Below are 26804 nucleotides of genomic sequence, written 5' to 3'. Positions count from 1 at the left end.
AACTGTTGCTTTGTGCTACACACTAAGGCATGCATGCTTTCTTTTACAGTTGTGATATGCATGCTCAGTTTGATACAACTGTATTGAATACCAAATAAGCTCTCATCAGCTTTTAATGCTACAATAACAGTACTGTTCTAATGCATACATATACATATCACATGCTTCTCCCATTCTTAACAATCTCATGGCATGGGTCCTCACATTAAGAGTTCTCTCCATAGCAGCTGTGGAAAAAAACAGAACAGAACAGAATATCATTATGAATACCAGACTTGTCTTTATTCAGCTTTTAACTCCTACAAGTAGTCACTGTAATTTATTCTTGCACATCTGTGGCATGTCCCTGGTCCTAAATTCCCTGATCCAATGGTTGAGGGTATCCCTCTTCCTCCTCTTCCTAAAGTCGTTGAAGTGGTGTCAACATTGTTCACCAGTGAGGGTCATACCTGTAGCACTGGTCAAAGCCCTGGCAACACTATTGCATGCTTGTATTCTGAACCTGAGTGGTCCCCCTGCAATAACCAGGGCCCACGATGCTGAACTAGGAGTCCTAAAAAAACACTTTGGCCTCCTGGACACCCCACTTCTGCACTCAGACGTGCACTCCTTCACCACAAACCCTCATGCTTTTATCATGTCTATCTTTCTAAATACTTTTGTTGATCTGTTCCCTCTTTAATAATTTTCTAACAGTGACATAACAGTGACACCTTTTGTCTTAATTGCTTTATAGTTTTCTCTATTTGATACTTCCATAATGGCATTTGATTTCTTCTCTTCCTTTGCCTTATTGCTCTGTATTTTTTGTAAGACTTTATCTGTTATTAATTTAGCTGCACAGTAATATATCCTATTTACTTCTGTTATGTCACATGAATTTCTGTTAATAGTCTTGATTACTGTGTTCATTTGTTTTATCAGACTTTTGAAATTTTGGGTATTGTTGACTTTCTGTAATGTATTTCTTTAATCAATCTTAATATATCTATCATCTCTATTAAATCAAGCAACTCTTCCCTTAGATCATATTCTTCTGAACCGCAGGCAAATTTTATGTTCTCCATTTCCTGCAGGCATTCTGCAGAAAGTTTCAGAACAACTTCCTGTGACATATTCTCTTCTGCTGCATCCTGCATCATCTATTTTTCTTTCATATGGGAACGTATTGGCCTATCACTTCACAACATTGACTACATCAGAGTTGCCAGTCTTTCATGTTCCTTCCCTTGCTGTGTAACTCCAACTGAACTTTTGTACTGGTTTCCTACAGAAGGCTTGAGTATCTTTATGTGGCAGGTCATCAGATTCTTCCCATTCCACCTGTTTTTCTTCAACTAACTTTGGTGCTGCTTTTTTGTGTTGATTAGTTTTGCTTTTCCCTTTGCATAAGTATTGTGCCATATTAAATCTGTTTTTCTTTCCCATGTCAATATTTCTTCTTTTTTCAGGTGTCTGCTGCTCCATCTGTTTCTCCTTACTTTGGAGACTCATTGTTCCATCATGCTGTGACATAACCTGTGTTAGGCTTTCCACACTAAACCCTTCACTTTGCAGGTATTCCATAACTTCACCTTCTATTTGTTTAACTTTTACTTTACTAATCTTCTTTTCTACATTCTCCCTTTGTAATCTTACTTTTTGTATAGTGAAATTTTCTAAATCTGTGTGCTTTTGCCTGTATTTCTCTTCAAATATCTTTGAAGCTGCTTTTTTCCGTTGATTGGTTTCATTAAATTTCTCTTTTAAATTTTTCCAAATCTTTTGGGCTTCTTATACCATGACAGGAATGGACCCCATTCCTAAGTCAAAGTACAATTAAAGTTTATGAAATTAGTATTGTTTCAATCTTTGATGTCAGCCAAAAGTGCTCTTCGCAGTATCTGCAGTGTACCCAGTAATGCCTCCTTCAGCAATTCGTACAGGGTTACATGGATAGGTAACATATCTAAATATGATTGTAGAATCTATTTTATAACATCCGTTGCCCCTACTACTATTAGAACTGCCTAGGTATCTTTCTTCCACATTGCTCTCATTTCTGCCTATAGATACTGGTAATTTATGACTTTGTGAATGTCTGTACACAACACACTATAGTCACTGGGTGCGGAGATTTCAATGATCAATGTTACTTTTGTATTCTATTCATGGACCACAATATCTGGTTTTCTAGCATCTATCTTTTGAACTATTGGTAGTGGGTTATCCCATATGATATAAACTTCATAATTTTCTATGATGCTTTGTGGCTCATGTTTACAGTGTTTTCCAGCCACTTAAATATCATAATGTTTGCACAATCCTCAGTGCAACCATCTTGCCACATTATTATGCCATTCAGTATTCAGCCCTTCTGCCATTAGTATGTCACAACCAGCAGCGAGGTGTGTGACTGTTTCCAATTTGGTTTTACAATACCTGCATTCGTCTGTTTCTCCCACATGCTCAATGGACTTTGTAAACCAGCGTGTACATAGCTCACTATCTTAGGCCACCAATATTAACCTTTCTTCTCTTGGTTTGAATTGGCCTCTCCTTAACCATTCCTGCATTTGTTCCTGATCAACATGAGGTTCTTCCAGAAGTTTTCTATATACTTGCAACTCAATTTTTGCATTTTCCACATTTCTTGCCTTCTCATCTGGTCTTTCACCTTATATTCTTTCTTTTGTTTTTTGGCAAATTCAGTTGCAGTCTGATTTTTATCTACTTCTCGTTTGATTTCTATCCCTGCTTGATGCCAATATGCTTCTGCTAGATTAAGCAGAGAAGTCACCTTCGATTTATTCTCCTCATGTTTCAAAACTTTCACTAAGTAAGACTCTTTCACTAAGGAATTTTCTCTCATTAAGGCTGCAGCCATATGATTATAAATATTTTTGACATCCTCTTGTTGATCAAGTAGAGTACTTCTTATTACAAATGTCAACATGCTGCAGTGAAAACATATTTAAACACAATTCTTTTTCTATTCTTTTTTCTATAGATGAAAATTATAGGGAGACAGTGTTAGGGTATGGAATATCTCACTTACTGTAGGGATCCAGTCAATCTTTATGGACCTTGGTAAGCCAGTCGTGAAGTTGCTGTCGTTCTCCTTGATGAAGGTCATCATAATGGTTGTGGGCTTTCACACCTGTATAGAAGATCGCTGTTCATCTATGAAGCCCCTTGGTGATTGTGTTCCAGATGCTGATCACTGTGAACTTCCTCTGTTTTGCTCTTATTCTTCTATCATGTTGAATGTAGACAGTCAGCAGCTATAGGATCTTATAATTTTTCCAGTCAGATACCTGGATGCATCTCAGTCTCCTTTCAGGTGACATCTTCTGTCTTCTAATGAGATCATCAATATTTCTTCCCATTTTTCTACAGCTGATATAAACAAAAACTAATAGCCAACAATTTCCAATCTTGTTGACTTTTCATAGTACAGAAATATTCTCCAAGTATATCCACAGCTGCAACAACATGAGATATTGGCAGTTCTACAGGTTCTGCCTGCAGTTACAATGACATATACACCATGTACCTTCCCCACTATATATATATATATATATATATATACACACACACACACACACACACACACACACACACACACACACACACACACACACAAACACACACACAAAATTAATGCACCATTTGACCTATGCATTCCATTATCATACAAAAACCCTCACAGAAATTACACAACACATAAAATGACACAATCAAACTCTACTAACTACTCAGTCAAAAACTGTGGAGTGGGCTAATACATATACACCACATAGTTTATTTTATTTTTTTGACATTTGTTGACTGGGTTAGTCAGACTGAACAAAAGTTAGTGGAGGCCTGGGGAGAAAAGCTCCACAATTAATGCAAACAAATAGTATAACAAATCCCAAAGTGCATAAACTAGTCATATAACTAGTATAACAATCAAAGTGTACACACAAATAGTATAAACAAATCCAAAGTGGAAACATTTGTACATCAGAAGTTATTTATAGGTGTATACCATGGCACTTTAACTGGTATAATAGCTAACACAAGAGTCTGACAGTAAAAACAGTTTAGTTGATTGTATGTGCACTTAGCATTTTGAACTGCTTCCAAATACACACAAACACACATATAAGTATATTTATCTATGCATGTATATATATATATATATATATATATATATATATATATATATATAAACATATGTGTGTGTGTGTGTGTGTGTATATATATATATCTCAATCGACTGCTCTCTCTCTCTCACTCACTCTCTCTCTCTCTATATATATATATATATATATGTGTGTGTGTGTGTGTGTGTGTGTGTGTGTGTGTGTGTGTGTGTGTGTGTGTGTGTGTGTGTGTCTGTGTCTGTGTATAAAACATAGCTGCTGTACTGCCAGACCTTTCTTTTTACCTTGTTCTCTCTCACATTCACTTTTATTTTTCTCTAAGGACTGTAAAATCCCATAGCAGTGGAAGTGCCATTTCACTGTCCCATTTGGTGAATATCATCCCGCCCCTCCTGCAGAAACTCTAATCATAAGCTAGCAGAACATTTCAAATACACCCCACTTAGACCAGCACCATTTTTGAACTACTCTAGCCTGTTTCTGTATGCTGTTTTGGCATCTTCCAGTAGTGTGCCCTCCATGTAAGTTCTGTTAAATGTGTTTAGTTTTTCCTTCAGGAATACAAGGATTCTCAGAATATGTGCTAATTATTTGTTATAAGTAGCAAGATATGCCACCATTTACACGTGTATATACTTAAAGGGTTATGCTCATCACCTAGTCCAGGCAACAAACTGAACTCTGCTTATGCATTACTGTTTTAAGTGGGATTTTTTTTTTTTGTGAATTTACTGACAATTTAAGTCATATTATTAAAACTATTGTGTAATTATCATTGGGGTGGCCGCAGTGGTGCAGTAGTTAGCATTGCTGTCTCCCAGTAAGAGGTTCTCTGGTTCGATTCTTGGCTAGGGTGCCTTTCGTGCGGAGTCTGCATGTACTTCCTGTGGTCACGTGGGTTTTCTCTGGGTGCTCTGGTTTTCTTAGGTGTGTGTGCCTTCTGTGGAAGGTTGGGTGCTGAACTGGCAACTCAATACTGTAAAACTTCACTGCCAATCATAAGCGGACAGTTGATCCACTATGGCAACCCCTAACTGGGAAGAAGATTGTGTAATTATCAGTGTTTTTTAAAGGAAGATACTATGCTTTATCAGTTGTGTTCCTACTGCTGTATTTTAAAAATTAATACCAAGCAATTAATTTAACTGCTCACTATATGTTTAAGCTGGGATGTAATGTAATTCCTTATAGTTCGCAGCCATTTAGCGGCTACAGTGTTGTAATACCTTGTACTATAGATTTTATTTTAGTTAGACTGTCCTATGTTACAGTGATAGCTCACCCATGCCAAGCTGGATATTGTACAGTATATATGGCTATATGCTTGTTGTATTTGTTTGAACATTGTTTTTGTGTCAAATTACTGCTTAGGATGTTTAATTTAACTTAGTAACTGTAGTATGATTATTCTGTATTACCTATTTCTCTTCCACTCCTTTCTTGTATTTCACCAATTATAAAGACAGTTCTGCCTCCTCTGGCACTTCCCTTGTCAGCTTTTCCTAATTTTTTTTTCTTCCTTCCATTTACAGTTCTCAGATAAACAAACACTGTCAGGCGTCCCTATACCAGTTCTCTTCCAGCAAGCTTTATCTGCAAAAGTCCGTGGCTGGTTTACTTAAAGTAAAGGCAACATTACAGTGTATGTTAATGCTTTCACCCTTCTATGAATATAAATTTCATTTAGAATGTATTCAAGGAGTGCACACTACTGGTACCCCCCTCATCCCCCACCCCCCCACCAGAGATCTCACTAAACCCAATACTTTCTAGTTTGGAATCATTGTTTCACTCGGTCTTCTCCTTCCCCAAGACATTTGCCCATATTTCTCCCACTCCATACTCACTCCTGGCATAAGGTTTCTATTTATCTAAGAATTCCTACTGTACCATAATTGTCAGCTGCATAGATACTTTCCACAGTACCTGGTAGTCTAAGTGACTGATTGTTCCTCTGTGTGCAGTTGTAGAACTTGCCTCTGCCCTCTCTGTTACACCCTCGCTATGCTTGGGCTTCACTCTGCTCCCCTACCCTGCCTCCATTCCCTCTTGCCCCCAGTTCATTCGAATTTATTCTAAACTTAACCACTCACACTCACACTTGTCTACCAATCACCACCTGCACAATTTCCAATTATACAATATGTCACATTTCTGCACTAACCTTAACAACACCCATCCATTACCACAGATATATTAACCCTTTAACCTATAACCAATCCCTACCCTTTAACCATTACAAAATGCTAGCAATACATTGTATATTACTAGCTCTACTAACAACTGCTGCTCACTTAACAAACCACCATTCACAAATAGACTCCCCTCATACATTTCACAAAACTACATCTACCTTTTCTCCACACCTGACTGACTACTCCATCTTAATATCTCCATCCATCTTAAATATAACATAACTCCATCACACCTCATATAAACTACACCATATTAAAGCAAACCCCAAAAATACCCCTTTTAAGTTTCATAAGCATATATCAACATTCTTCCAAACACTAGTAACCATAGCTACCAACCTTATTATAAGTGGAGACATTCAACCAAACCCAAGCCCCCAGAATGCTTCCTCACCACCCCCTCAAATGCAAGATATAACCAATCTATCATGAAAAGGTTCTGAAATACTAATCCTAAATCTAAATCTGTAAAGCCTAGTCAACAAAGTTCAAGAATTACATGCCACCCTATCCCATTATATCCTTGATATTGCTGTTTTAATGGAAACCTGGTTAAAAACACACATTACTGACAATGAAATTATACCACCTGGTTACAACATTATTAGAGCAGACAGGAAGATAAAAGGAGGTAGAGGGGTAGCCATCTTATTTAAGAGCAGTCTCACACTTTTACCACAAAGCCTAATCATAGATAACCTTGAAAACATAGAAGTTCTACCTACAAAAACTTCAGCTTAACCAAACAAATTCATATCCACTATAGCTACCTATCTCCCACCAGTAAACAGCATCTCCACTATAGAGTACATCATCCAGTCCATATCAAATTCCATAGTCCAAGAAACTATCATTATGGGTGACTTTAATATAGACTGGACACCTTGTAATTCACATAACCCTAGCAATCACATCAACCTCTATGGCTTCACACAACTCATTCAAGCTCCTAAACAAATAATTAAAAACTCCAACTGTCAGTCTATACTGGATTGGACACTAAGCAACAAGCCTCAGAATTATCAGATTAGTGGCTGCTAACCCAACAGCTTTAGTGACCATATGCCAACCTATCTATTGAGAAAAATATCACTACTGTCAAGCTCACCACCTTCTGCCAAATTCACAGTAAAATAAACTTTAACCCCTAAGACCTAATCAATACCCTAAAAAAATGTAACTGGTCTCTACTAAAAACCTGCTCCTTTATGCTGTAGTAAATTATTTCAACAGTACCTCTCTTGAAATTCTAAACAAATTGCTCCCCAGGTCAATTCGTATTAAAGTCACATATACACCATGGCTAACTACACCAGAATACTCCTTAGGAAATCAGAGAAATCTTGGCAAACATGGCTCACCTGTAAAACCCAAATCAACCACATCGCATTCCAGCAAATTAGACACAAGGCTAAACACCAAACCAACCTAGAGAAAAAGAAATTCTACTATAACCTGCAACATAAACACCAGCATAACCCCCAAAAATTTTGTTTTGGAATACCATAAATGCCATTCTTTACAAAGGACATTCTACTACCCCTGCCCCCAACTAGCATTGCAGAAGAATTCAATAAATACTTCACTGAAAGTGTACTTCCTCTAATTAAAAGTAATTCCACAGAACCATCACTAGCATCCAAACTTCTCAGTGTTAACTACAACTCCTTGGCTCATTTCAGCCTCTTCTCACAACTACCATTAAGAAACTACTCAAAAAACTCAAACCCTCTTCAATAGCAGCTGACAAGTTACCAGCCAAATATTGAAAACTAGCAGCTGGAGCCATATCTTATTTAGTGTCGATTCTTATTAACAGACCCATAGCAGAACAACATGTCCCAGCAGTATGCAAAAAATCGCACACATTATCCCCTTACTCAAAGGTGGAAATTCCACAGAGCTGACCAACTACAGACCGATTGCCATTCTCTCTCCACTATCTAAACTCCTCAAAAGATGTATCCACTGCCAACTGTTTCATTATCTTACTTCAACATGCTAGCAATATGTCAACATGATTTTAGGCCCTATCATAGTACCACAATTGCACTCCTCAGTTTCCCCTGTACCACCAACCACCTCAGAAACAATGGTAAAATAGTTTATGCAGTCTTTCTAGACATGTCCAAAGCCTTTGATATGGTCTCCCATCCCAAACTATAAATAGACTGTCCAAACTAAACCTCAGCCCCTCTGCAGTTCAATGGTTCTGAAGCTATCTACAGGACAGCCAACAATCTGTAAAATGGCTTAATGTCCTACCCCCCCTCTTCCCGTCGCACTATTAGTACCTCAAGGATCAATTCTTGGGCTACTACTCTTCTCTATTTTTACAACCAACCTCCATAGTGCTGCCCCACTGGCTTCAACTATCCAATATGCAGATGAAACAACACTTATATGCTCTGCTAATAACCTGCAACACCTCCATGATGTAACCCAAGAATTATTCTCAGATACTGAGCTATGGCTCTCTAACCATCAGCTCATACTCATCCCCAATAAAACAAAACTCATGACCCCCCCACCACCACCCACACACACACACACACACACACACACACACACACACACACACACACACACACACACACACACACACACACACAAACCTTCTATATCACAGCTAGAAAAAATACTAAAATTAGTGCTGATTCACAAACAAAACAACTAGGAGTAATAATAGATAATAACCTAAGACTTGACCTACATATAGCACAAATAATTAAGAAAGTCCACAAAAAATGGGTATTCTTGACATAAATAAAAAGTATCTAACTAGTACCTCTAAGGTTGCCATTGCTAGAACCCATCTTTTATCAATACTTATGTATGCTTCCCCAATTCTCACCAACCATAAAAAGACATTTAATTAAACTTGAAACATGCTACAATAAAAAGCTAAATTTGCAACCAACTGCCCACCTCATACCCACCACTGTCACTCTTTAAAAAAACTCTACTGGTTAGAGCTCCCACAGCTTCTATCCTATAACCAATTAACCTTAGTACACAAACTAGTATATCAACCTGAAAAAAAAACTGCCCTTCTAAATATTCTCCAGCCCCATACCACAAATTGAAGTCTTCAGTCAACAAATAAATCTCTATTACAAGTGTCCAAATCCACTAATACATTAGGGGACTCCCTATTTTCTCATCATGTAGCAACAAGGTGGAATTCACTACCTCACAGCATCAGAACCAACGCAAGTACCAACAAATTCAAAAAGATTCTTAAAAAGTATCTTAATGACACCTGGCTTTGCTCCTGTACTACTACAGACTAACTAGTTTTAATAGCTTCTGATCATAATTTTTCTTCTTCCCTGACCAGCTCATAATCTATGATCTCTTTCATGTCTAGATAATCTCTAATCTCATCTTTTTCTATGCAGTCCCCCCCCACAAACCCTTCATCAGCTTACTTTGAGAAACTACAATGTCTATACTACAATAAGGAATTATATCAGATGATTGTATAACACAAATGTCAGCTATAATAGCATAGAATGTAATTTCTGATGTACTGTAAGTCTTGTATATTTTCTGTATAATTTATTGTATAAGTTTTGCATAATTTCTTAAATGTTGTATAATCTCTATATGTGGAGCCTTTCTCCCCAGGCTTCCACTGAAAATGGGTCATATTCCAGTCGGACTTAGCCAGTAAAAAAATGTAAACTAAATAAATAAATAAAATACACACACACACACACACACACACACACACACACACACACACACATATATATATATATATATATATATATATATATATATATATATATATATGGGTCCACTTCAAAATACTGACTTTCAAAATAATTAAACTCAAAACACTGATCCCAAAAATCTCTAAAACTCAAAATACTGAAACTCAAAATATCGAGAGAAAAAAACACAGTACAACTATATTGCAGCAGACCTACATACAGAAACATATTACTCTTCTGCAAGTATAGGCAGGGGGCAAGCCCCCCTGCACCCCCCATGTGGGGGGGCTACACCCCCACACTCCCCTGCTACTTAAATATATCAACTCCGAGATTGCACTTAACTACACTAAAGTGCAATCTTGGAGTTGATATATTTAAGTAGCAGGGGGTGGGGGGGTGCAGTCCCCCATGGGGGGTTGCAGGGGGGGCTTGCCCCCCTGCTTATACTTGGAAAAGAGTAACATGGTTTGTGTTTTATTTGTTTCAGTATGTACTTGTGCTGGCATATAATAAGTGTTAGTATCCTGTGTGTTTCCAGTATTTTGAGTTTTCAGTATTTTGAGCTTTAGAGATTTTGATCTCAGTATTTTGAGTTTAGGTGTTTTGAAAGTCAATATTTTGAAGTGGACCCATATACAGATATATCTAGATAGAAAGATATGTCAAGAGATATAGATAGACAAGGAAAGAAAATAGTCAATTAAGGGAATGAGTTTTTTGTTTTTAAAGCTTAATATGTCATTTGAATTCAACTTCTATTTGGCATGTTTGGTATACAATTATAAATCTTTAGAAGGCTAGTGGAATATTTAAAAAAAGTGATTAGTTGCTACACTAAGGTCTCTCTACATGACAGACATTTCACTGATGTTTAAATTCCTGTGACATTTCACTTGTTGAGACATTAGTGAGGATAAGGAGTCATGTGGTGAAAACTTATGAGAAAACACTTTGCAGGTTGGGCTAACTAAAACTAAAAATAAAATCAAGCAAACTGGAAGGTAGAGGTTAGGGTAATGTACAAGTGATATGTAGAAACATATTTGCATCACCTGCATTCTACAGTAGCTGACATTTGATTAGGGTTGCATTCATTTTATGAAGTCTACTGATGTGATGATGTTTCTGATGCATTGCCAGCATGTATATATTTTAATAAGTAATATATAACAACTGATAAATAATAAATATAAATTAACAGAAAGAAAATCATCAAGACGTAATAGTTTTATGACTTTTAAATGCATAATCAAATCAAACAATTTCAAGCAACAATAGATGGGGATTAAATAGCTTTAATGCCAATGCTGAAGACTACTGTTGAGGATTATAAATATTAAAATAACAGCATACACAATGAAAATAGCAGGATTTTGTAGAAACGCAGAATTGTATTTCATAAAACTAATGCTCGAATACTTAAATTAATAAAATGGAATATAACAGTTTTATGTTTTATAGTTCATGATAAATCCTACTAGTAATGAAATAATATGAAAGTATGTAAATGGAATTGCTTGAAAAGGTATGTAATTACAGCAGATGACACTTAAGTTATGCATTAGAGTATGATTAGTTATGGAATAAATTAGTGTGATTGTGTTTGTATTCATCACGAGAACAAAAAGGAATAGTTTTAAACATTTTATTTAACAAACAGCATGGATTAGAAGGCATGCTTAAATAGACTACATAAGTATCTGCTCATAGGAAATAACATCCACATTCCATAGCACTTTGACCCAGAATTAACTAACATAATATTAAGTAAAACCAATAGGTTTCTTTTTGAATTGTCATATTATTATAGTCTGTTAAATAACAAAATAAAAGTAATCATATTTAAGTAAGATATATATTATGGAAATATTTTTGTGTTTGTAGAATAATTCAAATATAAAAAAAATGCAATAATGTAATAGATGAAGTTCATGGCACATTACAATTTTAAGAAACTTACAGAGAGATGAGTAGGGGTTAATAAAGTATTACATGGCTGTGAAAGATGGCTTTATAAACAAAACTAAAAGCATTTGAAAGATGGCTTTACAAGGAAAATTAGAAGTATTATACTTATACTGAGAGTACCCAAAAGCCATCATTTGCAGATGGGCAATGAGGACTGAGATTAAGTTTGTAGCTAAAGAGGAACTTGTTAAATTGAAAATCAGGAATAAAGGCTTAAATCACTTTGGGAGGGGGTTAAGAGAAAATAAAATGACTAATCAAGATAATGTTATATTTATTTCATGAGAAATATGAGTATGATATCTTACTAAAAGAAAAAAAATGACAGCAATATAATTCTATTTTAACAAACAAAATTAAAAGCATGATATATAGAAAAAATAAAAACAAAGAAATTCCACATTTTAGAAGGTGGTGATAAAGTATGTGGAGGAAAATAAGATTTACAATGTTTTGTAATAAAATGTAATAAGATTTACAATGTTTTGTAATAAGATTTACAATGTTTTTCATTCAATGTTTAAGAGCAGTAACCACTAAAGTACTTAGGAGTGCAGAATGGAGGAGGATAATTTAGTAAAGTACAATAAAATAAAAGAAATGAGGAATAACAATTATTTTCATTGGAGGGCGCAGTGGTGCAGCAGTAGTGTTATTGCCTCACAGCAAGAGGTCCTCTGGTTTGATTCTTGGCTGGAGTGCTTTTTGTGTGGAGTCTGCATGTCCTACCTATGTTCTTGTGGGTTTTCTCCAGATACTCCGTTTTTTTCCTGTGTTACAAAGACATGCATTTGGAATGTTTCTCCCCAGGCCTCCACTGAAAATTGACTTTGTTCCAAGTCAGACTTTCCTGGTAAACAAATGTTAAATAAAAATAATTATTCTTTTATCTGAGGCGATTCAAATTTTTTTAGGGAATTCATTGAAAACTGTGAGAAAATACAAAGTGGCAAGACGATTATCAGATAACTGGTGTAGATTTTAATTTTATTGCCTAAAATAGACAGAATATTTTGAACAAAAAAAAAAGAATTTCATAATAATACAAATACTGTTTTTAAGGATGCATGTGTCCAGATTCCAAAAGATCAGCATAACCCTGTGGAATGTGAAAAAAGTTCAGCACAAAATATACACTACGCTAGATAATGCAATTATAATGCAGTATACAAATACCATTTCAGCATACCATGGCTGCTGAAAAGCAGGAAAATTACAGAAGTTCACTATTTTTTGCACAAGAGAACTTATCGGGTATATAATAGGTTCATAGGTTGGTACTAGGCTACCGGCCCTAGGGCCTATACAAGCCTAGCCATAACAATTCCCTGGCTATTTCTTCCCACACTATTTACTTCCCTGGACCCCTGTCTAGCAGGGTGACTGACATGATCACTGGGGTGAATTTCCTTTCTCCCATCCAATCATCAAGGTTCCTTTTGAAGAGGGCCAAAGAGGTGCTCTGCTTGACATGTATGGGCAGTCTATTCCAGAGTCTGGGGAGTCTCTGGGTCAGGAACCTATCCCTCCAGCATGTTTTGCTTATTGTGATGACAAGGTTTAGATCCCTGAAGCATGTGGCTCTGAGAGATTGGGATTTCTTTAAGTGTAGCATGTCCAACAGCTCTGGGTTTGACATGGCCTTGTATGTTAAGCAGAGATTGCCTTGGAGTAGACGATATACAACAGAGTATAGCTGGAGTTTTTTAAGGCGGTCAGCATAGAACATTTGCTTTAGGAGTGTAATTCTTTTAGTGAGGTATTTCTGCAGCCTTTCCAGTTGTTGCAGATGTCTTGAGAGGTACATACCAAATGGGGCGTTGTATTCTATAATGGGTCTAATGAGGGATGAGTACAGTGGGACAATGACCTCCTTTTTTTTCTAGATGAAAAGCCCTTAGTGATGAGGTGTGCCACATAGAAGGCTTTCCTGACTGTTGTGGTGATGTGGTTGTTGAAGGTGAGATCATTGCCGACCTGTGTCCCTAAGTCTCTTATCACACTTTCGGTGTTTAGTGTACTGTCACCTATGTGGTAATTCATGGGTACATGTTTTTTCCCAAAGGGAATAACTATACATTTCTTGGCATTGAGCTTGAGCCCATGGCTCTGGCACCAAGCATCTGTTTCTGTAAAGCCCTTTTGTAGAGTATCAACATCATTTGGGGATTCAGTAATGGCTCCCAGTTTGTAGTCATCTGCAAACTTTGTTAGCCAGAGTCCCTTAGTGTTGGCCTGTACTTCAGAGAAGTAGATGCCAAACAAGAGAGGTCCCAGGACTGAACCCTGAGGTACTCCACTTGTCACTTCCCTGGAGCTGGATTTGGAGTCAGCTACTTTTACAGTGTGGGTTCTGTCAGTAAGCCAGTTGGCAACCCATCGAGTGACATAGGGATTAATGTGCAGCTTAGTAAGTTTATCTATGATTCCAGAGTGGGGGATGGTGTCAAAGGCCTTGGCAAGGTCCAGATAGGCTGTGTGGACTGCCTTACCCTCATCCACGGCTCTGGAGACTGATTCAAAAAAGTCAATCAGGTTCAGGAGACAAGATCGGCCCTTCATGAACCCAAACAGGGTGGGGTCCAGTGTTTTAATGTTGCCAATGTCTTTGTTTATAAGTTCCATGATAATATGTTCCATGGCCTTGCAGATCAGGCTCATCAAACTGATGGGGCGCTAGTTCCCGGGATCCAAGGTGGATCCCCCCTTGTGGAGTGGGATAACTGCATCAGTGCGCCACTCAGTGGGCATGAAGCCTGAGGTGAGGGTATGATTAAACATGACACTTAGGTGAGGTGTCAGTTCATTTTGTAGTTCATATAGTACACAGCCCGGGATGTCATCTGGTCCCAAGCAATGCAAGTACAAAAATGTAATTAAGCAACAACCTGTATCATGCTTTCTAATTATGTGGATTCTGTCAGAATTCAAAGGACATTTTAATGTTTAAAAAAAGTGTTTTCTTTCCCTGATGTGGCATATATGACACTGCATTACTGCAGTAGGTTTACAGTACATAAATAAGCAACAATAAAAGTTCAGGCATGTTTTATACATTTGTGGATTCCATTGCAATCTGCAAAAAAAATTTATTTTTTTACAGTGATGCACATAGCTTACAATTCCACATCAAATGTTTATCTAAAAAATATACTGTGGAGTGGGATATGGGAGAAGGAACACATGTAATTCATGCCCCCCAAGGAATGGGAGAGATAGAACAGTAGAAGTAGGATGAGGGTAAAGAAGAGGGACACATATAATGGAAGAAGGCAAAAGAAGGGCATTTTTGGTGGGGATTGTCAACTTTTTATATTTTTTTAAGAAAATAAGGTAGAGTAGAAATGGATGGGTAAGAAAAATATAGCAGAAAAGACACCAACAGGCAAACATAAGAACCATACAAAGGGACAGGATGTGGGACACAGATAGTTTACATTCAGAATGTATAGGAAGGGGCCACAGAAAGTTTACAAACAGAGTAGAAATGTAGCCTAATCATGGTCCACCATGAAAAATACATAAGGTAATGCACCAATGCACACAGCAGAATTGGTGTGATGTTATTAATTGTGGTACCCCTTACAAATGGGATCAGGAATTGCTTTATGCATGTGACAGTGAACAATGCCTTTGTAAACAGAGCAACACAGGACAGACATATAATTGTAACCATTCCCTCAGTTAACAGCTCTTGATATACCCACAAATTAGTAATCTAGTCACAGACATTCACACAAATGTAGGCTTTTCAAAGAAGAGGTGAGGATAGAACCACCACCCATGCAATAATGAGGCAAATATCTGTATACTAAGCCAATCATAGAGCCACCACCCATGCAATAATGAGGCAAATATCTGTATAGTAAGCCAATCAACAGCTTTATATTTCAGGAGAAATGGCTATGTCACCACCAAGAGAGAAGCAAACCTTTACTGCACCATAGTAGATGCTTCACAGTTTAGGCATGGTAAATATCACAATATTGCTACCATAATGACATATGACAGGTTTGCAATGAATGAGTAACTGATATGCATGCAGGGAACACAAAATGGGCATTCCTGATATGTTGCAATCACATTTTCAACAATGGCATACACGATGGTATGTCCTTGTGCATTACGTTCGTGGTGATATGGGCACATAATTTCCACAAATAGTGTAGCACAACACTGCAAATATGATAACTCATATACCACCAAAGAATCAGAATTATGTACTTTGAGGGCAAATGAAATCATGATATTCCAACAGAGAAAACACACACATGGAATTTTTGCATGAGTCAACATTATTTATTTATTTATTTATTTTGACAATTGTTAACCGGGTATGTCCAACTGAGCCAAGGCCCATTTTCAGCAGAGGCCCGGTTGGGGGGGGGGGGTCAGTAAGAATACAATCAAAAACAGAGTTACAGAATACAATATTATACATAGATTAGACTATTTTTACAAAGAAAAAAAATACATACAAGGCAAACTCCCATCATCACAAGAGACATTAAATATTTGGAAAACATTTCGGAAATTATTTTGAAAAATATAATATGCCTCTGTGGTGCACATATGTTTACCAACATATGAACAGACAAATGGCCCTACAGCACAGTACTGTCACAGGTCACTCATTCAAATATCATACAAATGTACAGTCACACATCACTCTATCATAGACAAGTGCCATGCAGATGTATATCATATTGATAAAAATATGTTTATATGGGAATGACAGAGGTCATATGCAGACCCCACCGTGTACAGATCCCTCATACAATGTACAACTACAATTGCAAAGCATGTTTGCAATAAATAAGCATGACAATGATGTCTTCAGCAAAGTATCACACATGTATAAGTCCAGCTATATAGCAAAAAAACAAAGTGCTGAGACAATCAACTTAATGGTGTCACCTACAAGATGCAGAAAATGGCAATTGTATATAACATGCATATGTGACTATATGTAAGGCATATGGATGTGCAAAGTAGACACACAGTGCAGTTATGTATAACATATTCCCTGCCTGCAACATAGGTGTGTTCAAAAATGAGGAAGGGTAGTAATGTTTTATTGATAGACAGTCATGCTAACAACCACTTAAAATGGGTGTCCTAACAACAAAACAGATAGAACTGCATCATGCACATATGTGTAAATGACAATTAGGAAATGCATGTGCAGAAACCTATTTTCCATCACAGTGTAGATTAGCACACGTACAGCACATGTAGCAGACAATGGCCAAAGGAGGATATGATACAACTATGATACCATGTGAATGTGTCATGCAGGGAACAGACACTGTTGTGTGGTGATACATCTAAAGAGATGCAACATGCACTCAAATATAGCTACTATGTAACCCATGCATGTTGTACAAATATCTCTGGAAGTGTGTCAGAATAATCTTGCACATGCAAAACATGTGTGTGACTGAGAACACACATTTAGTAGCACTTATAACAAAAAAGTGCTCACTGGAGACATACTCTCAGTCCTGTGACTCTATCATATACCTGTAACACAACACACTTCAGTGTGACTGAATGCCTGCCAATATGGACAATGAAAGGGGGAAGAAAACCACACCCATTAATGATGGTGCAAGAAGGGGACATAGAGGCATATTGCCTGCTAGTTGCACATACAGGCAACATGTGCCCCTGTGGTACATAACCTATAACACCATTGGCCTAACCCTGAAATGTGCATTACAATCACCAAAGAGGCTTACTGCATGCCACAGAAGCAAAAAGAAAAGCTCAAATGAATCACTGTCATCACCATATGTGCAAATGCTGTTATACAACAGTACATGAAAGGGGTACATGTGCACAGAACATACAGATTGCTGTGAGGAAAGGCATATGCATGCATTACTCTAACAGCAGTGCATCTCATCGCTTGCACACACACTGTCAATATGACATGAATGTGGACACAAGCAAGAGTCAAGGGAGAACGTATTTAGCTATTGTCAGCTCTGATCATATGGCACAGAAATGGAAGCAATAACTAGAGACATACAAAGACATTACTACTAAACTCCTGCAGGAGGCTGTGAGAAAAAATGTCTAGAACACTCTCAGTGGAGATGAATGCAGACCATGAGTCTATGAAAGGAAAGTTTGCATGCTATCACCATGAAGGACAAAGTATCTTTCCACCGACAACAGCCATGGATACTTATGAGCTACATTGTGAAATGTGCTGCACAAATGTAGGGTGTGGCATGTCACAGGCAGTAATAGGTATACAGCATGTACAGCAAATGGTGACATGTCAATAGATACCACAGAGGAGAAGACTGCGTCTTGACAGAAATGTACAACAGGGAAGACACAACTGCTATATGGGGTAATGTGCATAAATCTATGCCAGTACAATAATACTCCCCAAGTGCAGCAAATCCATGTATCTGTAACAGGAGGATGTCCATCATGACATATTGGATCTGGTCCATCAGGACTTTTGGTTCAGGTTGTAGAGGTCATCTTTGACAATCTACAGGAATGACAGTGCGTGACTGTCCTGGCCAGTCATGATCATCATAATTGTGGTGTCCCTCCTCATCCTAGGACTCAGATTCTGTATGTTGTGAATGTGCTTAGCATCCTCATCATCAACATCATCACCATCATCTCTAGACAGGGAGGCTGAAATTGAAGTTATGGATTACCTGTGAAGTGAAGGATTTAGTGTAGAAAATCCAACCCTGGTAACATCACAGCATGATGGAACAATGAGTCCAAAATGAAGGAGAAATGGGTGGAACAAGAAACATCTGATCACTTGCCACATGAAGATATTCTGGAGCCTTCTGTAGGAAACCAGCACAAAGGTTTAGTCAGAGTTTTACAGCAAAGGAAGGAGCAGTAAATAGCAGCCACACTGTGACAGTCAATGCTGTGGAGTGATAGGCCAGTGATTTCCGATATGAAAGAGAAATGAATGCTGCAGGATGCAGCTGAAGGGAATATGTCACAGGAAGATGTTCTTGAACTTTCTTTAGAATGCCCACAAGAAACTGAGAACAAAGAATGTGCATATTCAGTTTAGAAGAAAATGATCGAAGAGAAGAGTTGCTTGATTTTAACAGAGATGGATAGACATATTAAGATCGATGAAAGAAATAGATTACAGAAAGACAGTAAGACCCAAAATCTTAGAAGTCTGATAAAACAAATAAACACACTAATCAAGATTATTAACAGAAATTCATGTGATATGACAGCAGGAAATAGGATATATTACTGTACAGCTAAATTAATAACAGATAAAGTCTTACCACAAAAACAGAGAGCAATAAGGGAAAGGAGGGGAAGAAATCAAATGCCTTCATGGAAACATTGAATAGAGAAAACTATAAAGCAAATAAGATGGGAAACGTCACTGTTAGAAGATTATTTATTATTTTATATTTTATTTATTGTATTTAAATTTGTTGACTGGGAGTGTCCGACTGGACGTAGGTCCATTTTCAGTGGAGGCCCGGGGAGAAAAGCTCCAAATTCAACATTATAAAAGAGGGAACACATCAACAAAAATACTTAGAAAGATAGATGTGATAAAAGCAATGTGCAGTATCGGAACAGGCCAAGATCTATTGTATAGTATTACAAATAATATACTAAAGATATTGGCGCAGGGAGAAAAACTTTCAAGATAAGGAGATAAATATAAAGGAAAAGTACAAAATAATCAATTCATTGATGACCCAAAAAGCTTTATAGAGAATTGGAAAACAAAGCAAAAGGGATAGAAACACCACCAAAAAAGAAGAAATAGACACAGTTTGGAGAAATATCTATGAAGACCTATGAAACATACTAAAGATGCTAAATGGATAGAAGAAGTAAAAGAAACAGTAAGAAATTCAAATTTGCAGCATATGAAATGGGACAAAGTAATGGCCAGAGAAATGGAAACAAAATGGACAAATCTCCTAACTGGAAAACTCCAGGTCCAGATGTAATATCTAACTTCTGGCTAAAAGTATTAACATCTTTACATGAAGATTTAGCCCTGAGTAAGAATATGTATATGTGCATCCTAGACAGACACCAACCTGATCGGTCTATATCACATCATAAAATGCTCTAAATGTCAAACACCTCTTCGTCGAACCCTATTTGCCAAAGTCTTCATCTGTCGAATGATTATTTCAGCAAACTTTTTCCCACAGTAGGTAACCAGTGGGCCATTATCGGGAATTTTCCCTTTTCCCCACTCTAGTGCGATCTTGGAGTTGGTACATTTTGTTGGAGGGGGGTGGGGGCACAGACCACCATCAGGGTGGGTTTTAAAAAAATGCTGTTTTTGTTGCAATCAGTAGGTTGGCCAACTTGCTACTTACAGTGGGAAAAAGTTTCACTGAAATGATCATTCGAATGATGAAGATTCGACAAATAGGGTTTGATGAAGAGCTATTTGACATTTAGAGCATTTGACGATATGATATAGACCCAACCTGATTAACAACAGGAAAAATTATGGTCTTCCTTAAAACTGCACCTGTAAGCTATCCTAAAAACTATAGACCAATAACTTGCCTTCCAACAATGTCTAAATTATGTACTAGAATTGATGCTGACAGAATTTATAGTCATTTAGAAGAAAACTCAATCACGGCAATAGAATAAAAGGGTAACAAAAGAAAGTTATATGGAACAAAGGATTATTTGTTGTTAAAGTCATAATGGAGAATTGTAAAAAGGGGAAGAATCTAAATATGGCATGGATAAATTACAAAAAAGCATTTGACATCATCCCACATTCACTGTATTAAAGAATGCTAACAGATGTATATGATACACCCTAAACTGATCAATTACATTGCAGTGACCATGAAACAGTAGCAAAGGACTGTGTAACTAAGCCATGATAAAGGACAAATTATTGTATCAGGGATAAAAATTCAAAGGAGGATATTCCATGGTGACTTTTTGTCACTGCTGCTATTTTGTATTGCCCTTAACCCATTAAGATGTCTACTTAATAGATTAGGTCATGGTTGCAACTTTCTCAAATTATATAAGAATATCATTTTGTCTTGATAAATCTGCAAAAGCAACATTTAAAGCAGAAAAGTCACAGCACCAAGAAAATATCAGTCCAGGACAGGAATGTGATATAAAGGTACTTGAGCAGGAGGGAGTGTTTAAATATTTGGGAATTTATGAAGGATCAACAATAAAACATGAACAAATAAGAATAAAAGTAAGGAGTAGTTTAGAAAACTAAAATTAATATTGAAAACAGTCCTGACACCTAGGAACAAAGTCCAAGCTATAAACCAATTTGTTCTTCCTGTTCTAACTTTCAGTTTTGGGGTGAATGACTGTCCCCAAAAGGTACTGGATCAGTTGGACAAGAAAATAAGAAAAATGCTTAACACTTATCAAATGATATATAAAAATCAGTGTATACCTACATTATATATTCCTTGTTCTGAAGGAGGTATGAACTTCCTTGAAAGTGATTACATGTATAGATCTGCAATTGTAAGACTTCATGCATATCTGCTAACTTCACCAGATCCATACATAGTGAAAATTTTAAAACGAGGAAATCACCAGAAAAATAGCCGCAAAGGCAGCGAACCACTACTAATCAACCACTTCCACTAATACAGGCCCAGGAACGAACACAATGGCCAATAGAGAAAATACAATAATAAAATTTATTGTGTAATTCCACACAGATTAAGCACTTTCATCCCTTAAATGTTGGACTTCATCAGAATCACTAAATTGCCCTGACCTTTAGGCTTTTATATCGTTAAGAACATTTCAAGTAAAGCAATTCCATTTCTTAAAGAGCCACTGCACTGTTATCAAATTAAATTGTAAAACACCAATTAAAAACACAGTTAACAAAAACATAAATACCATCATTAAAAATTCTATGTCCTATAAATCATTTTATATTACCATCATTCACACAAAAAAGTATTAAAAATAATCATAAAGGAATATATGTAAATAATCAATACTTACTTGCTCTTTTATTCAGAATGAGCTGCAGAGAAATGTGTTCATTTTATCCAGGCGGGTATGAGGCTTGTAATTTTAATTGCCACCAAATCTCCCTTTCATTTAAAATACCACTATGGTCGCCCCCTTTAAAGTTAATAGTGACATGATCGAAAATTCCAAAAGTAAATTTTTGAAAGTTAATATAGACCTTAGAGTGTTTATAAAGTGCATTATTGTCATTCTTTGTATTAATTTGATAAATCTGTTCATAAATTATTTTCTTAAGTGGTCTTTCAATGTTGCCCACATAGAAAGCTGGGCAGGTAAAACACTTAGCCAAATAGACCACCATACTTGTCTGACAATTCTCTTTCAAATTATACTTTACTTTAGTAGACCAAATTTACACTTACCCAATTAACTGAGATGACTCTACCGAATACTCATTACAATGAAGCCACGAACCGCCAATAATTTGAAAAGGGAAACTAACCACTTGGTCACCAGGACACATAACAAAACACCAAAACAAAATTAAAACTATGCTAATGGGGGGCTTTGCCCCCACACCCTCCATGTGGGGGCTTCACCCTCACACCCCCCCCAACTAAATATACCAACTCTGAGATCGCACTATACTGGGGAAAAGGGCAAAGTTCACCCTGGTGGCCAAGTGGTTAGTTTTCCTGTTCAAATTATCGGCAGTTTGTGGCTTTTTTGTAATGAGGATTCGGTGGAGTCATCTTGGTTAATTGGGTTTCGGGTAAGTGTAAATTCGGTCTACTAAAGTAGACTCATATATTTTTAGGCACCACTGCCTTCACATAAAAACACAAACCAAAAATCCACCTTCACGGAGGCTCTCAATAATAATCTACCCAAACAGCAGAGACCTCCAAGGCAGAAATGCACTCAACCACCACAACTAATCATGATCACGAAACACGTAACTCGCCTAAACAGTGTGCCACTCAACCAAAACCCCTAAGGCGAAACAGCATGCCCAATGCACTATTCATATGTGACTTGATTGTGAGGCACATTGATGTCCCACTCACTAGGCTGAATAAGGAGAAAGTAACAGTCAGCTGCCTGTCATGTGCCAGGATCTGCCACATAATGCATGTACTCACGTCCCTGAACAACAGGCACAAATATGACTGTGTCATTGTACATGTGGTGTGTGATTGACCTGAGACGTACCTCCCTGGACTACATGAAAAGAGACACGGAGGAGCTCTCAGATTATGTAGCCCAGGTGAGTATGACCTGAGCCCTGAGCAGCATCCTACCATCAACCAGAATGATACCACAGTACAAGCATAAAATGATTGATTTCAACAATTGGCTAAGTTTCTGGTGTCATTCTAAGGGGATCAAATATCTGTCTACCTGGGATGACATGATTGACAGACCTCCATACTTTACCAGAGATGGCTTGTATCTGTTACCCTTGGGCTTCCGGATACTGGCCAAGGCTCTTGCCACTCCTATAGTGCCTTTTTTAGTCGGTGTTCCAAAGACCAAATTACCATCGTAACAGTTACAAATAAATGCAATCTGAAGGTCATGCTGCTCAATGCTAGAAATCTAAATCTCAAAATGCACTTGCTTGAAGCACTCTTTAAAATGGAGAACATCAACATTTGTGCCATAACAGAGACCTGGTTCAAGGCAACAGAAAGCACCCCTGCACTAGCAGGCTATAACTCATTCCACACCTTTTGGCCACAGAACCTGGACCGAAGCTCCAAGGGTAGTGGTGTTTCCATATTCATAAAGGATGTGCACACCTCCAGACTGGTAGCCCAACATAATGCATCTGAGATACTTCAGTTAACATTGGGTAAGACAGCGATTCAGGTCATAGCCTGCTATAGGTCCCCAACCATGTCCCAAGACTCACACTCCACGTTCCTAAGCACCCTGGAGAATATTATGGTCAAACCTAATGCTCTTATACTGGGCAACTTCAACTACCCCTCCATTAACTGAGAAAACTACTCATGTACCAATACACTTGCTCAGTGTTTCCTGGAATTTATTAATTCCAATTCCCTGGACCAGGTCATTCTTACTCCCACTAGAGGTAGCAACAAACCTGACCTGGTCATTACTAACATGAGCGACCATTGCTCTACACCAGTAGTCAACTCCTCCCTGGTTCGATCTGACCACAAACTAATCACCTTGGAACTCCACCACCCCCTTCCCAGCAAAGGTAACCACCATGAAAAACTTCTCCAAAGCTAACTTTGGGCTCCTAAAAACAGAGGTGGCTAACTTCATGGCACCCATGCAAATGGAGAATAGTTGCATGATTGCCAAATCATACACCATTGCACTGTATGAACAAGTACACAAATGCATGGATCTTGCCATACCCAATTGAAGTAAAATCCTCTCCTCCAAAAAAGGAAGTCAATCTGGTGGTCCCCTGCCATAAACAAACTCTATAACAGAAGGAGGAAACTAATGCGGTATAAGGTGAAGTCCCAAGACTGGAAAAACTCCCTCAACAAAAAGTTGAGATCCCTCATCAAATCCCCTAAAGCTAGCTATGAAAACAGAATTGCAGCAAATAGTAAAGATAACCACAAGACCTTCTATAGTTATGTAAAGAATCTCCACAGCAACACCCAGATTTGCTCTGAGCTACTGCATGATGGTACCTCCTATACCGAGCCAACAGATATTGCCAATATACTGGCCGACAGATTCAGTGCCAAATTTACCCATTTCTCCCCCCTCAAAGAACCAGTCACAATACAAGTAGATTGTAAGGCACCCAGAATTACTGCTGCACAAGTTAAAACAGCACTGCCCAAGGCTAAGAATACAGCTTCTATAGGACCTGACAATATCCCTGGCTGTGTTCTACATGAACTACAGAGTGAACTGGCACCTCACCTGTGTACCCTGTTCAGTCATAGTCTCACCTCAGGTTTTGTCCCTACCAAATGGAACACTGCTACGGTCATCCCTCTCCACAAAGGAGGAGCGACTACAGACCCTGGGAACTATTGCCCCATTAGCCTTACGAGTCTGATATGCAAAGCTATAGAATGCATCATCATGGACCTAATAAACAAGGATATAGGGAATCTTCAAACTCTGGATCCCAATCAGTTTGGTTTTGTGAAGTGTAGATCATGCCTGCTCAACTTGGTCAACTTCTTTGAGTCAGTCTCCAGAGCTGTGGATGAAAGCAAGGTAGTTCATACAGCCTACCCTGATCTTGCCAAGGCCTTTGATACCATTCCTCATTCAGGAATCATAGAAAAACTCACTAAGCTAGGCATCAACCCCTATATCACTAGGTGGGTTGCAAACTGGCTCACAGGTAGAACCCACAGTGTGAAAGTAGCTGACTCCAAGTCAGACTGCCGACTAGTCACAAGTGGAGTCCCACAGGGTTCGGTCCTGGGTCCACTACAATTTGGTATCTACTTCTCTGAAGTCCAGGCCAACATGAATGGACTCTGGCTGACAACGTTTGCAGACGATTGCAAGTTGGCAACTATTATTCACTCCCTAAGTGATGTTGACATCCTACAGAAAGGCCTCACTGAAACCAATGACTGGTTTCAGAACCATGGCCTTAAGCTCAATGCCAAAAAAGTGTCATCATCCCCTTTGGGAAAAACCCGGTTCCCATGAATTACCACATTGATGGTAGTCCACTGAACAGAGAATGCTTTATAAGAGATCGGAGAACACAGGTTGACAGCAACCTCTCTTTTGACCACCGCATTGCCACTGTGGTCAGAAAGCCTTCTATGTGGCATATCTCATTACCAAGGGTTTTGCATCCAGGAAGAAAGAGGTAATTGTCTCCCTCTACTCTTCCCTCATTAGGCCAGTCATTAAGTACAATGCTCCATTTGGCATGTACCTCACTAAACACCTGCAACAACTGGAGAGGCCTCAAAAGTACCTTGCAAAGAGGATCCTAGGCCTTAAACATTTGTCCTATATGGACAGACTCAAAAAACTCCAACTATTCTCTGTCTCATATCGCATACTTAGAGGCGATCTCTGCTTGACCTAAAAAGCCATGTCTGATCCAGCTCTGTTAGAAATGTTACATCTAAACAAATCCTAATCCCTCTGCACCACACACTCCAGAGACCTCAACCTCATTACCACTATCAGTAAAACATGTTGGAGGGACAGGTTCATAACCCAGAGACTGCCTATGCTATGGAATAGACTTCCCATACATGTCAAGTAGAACACCTCACTGGACCTCTTCAAGAGAAATCTTGATGTGTGGATGGGAAATAAAAAATTCACCCCAGGGATACACACACACACACACACACACACACACACACACACACACACACACAAACATTAGTGTATGGAAACTTCAAAATAAAGGTGCACATGTAAAAATACAGATTATCACAAATCAAGAAAACAGCACACAAAAATCATCTACAACTTGCTGCAGACAAGGATGATGTTTCACTTTTCCCCTGTCCTGGGGCAGGACATTTAGTAATGGTATAGGAAACAGTACTTCATTGCTTTTTATGGTGGATTCAGAACAGGATATCAAGGGGGCATTTTCAGCACTGACTGTTTTGTCTAAGAAATTGTGTTTCCATAGCTGATATATTTGATAAATGAAAACATGCCAGCAGCAAGGGACCTGGTGCCCATGATATTTTTCCAGCCTGCTGCTGGTCTGGATGACCTTTCATTTATGCAGTATTGACGTACAATTCAAAATGTAGCTACCATATGTTTATTAAGTGATTAAACAAAACATTTTTAATTTAGAGGAAACAGTTAATAAA

The sequence above is a fragment of the Protopterus annectens genome, chromosome 3.part0 (assembly GCF_019279795.1).
Source record: "Protopterus annectens isolate FY-2018-M chromosome 3.part0, PAN1.0, whole genome shotgun sequence".
In the NCBI taxonomy this organism is placed as follows: domain Eukaryota; kingdom Metazoa; phylum Chordata; order Ceratodontiformes; family Protopteridae; genus Protopterus; species Protopterus annectens.
This window is presented reverse-complemented; position numbering follows the sequence as displayed.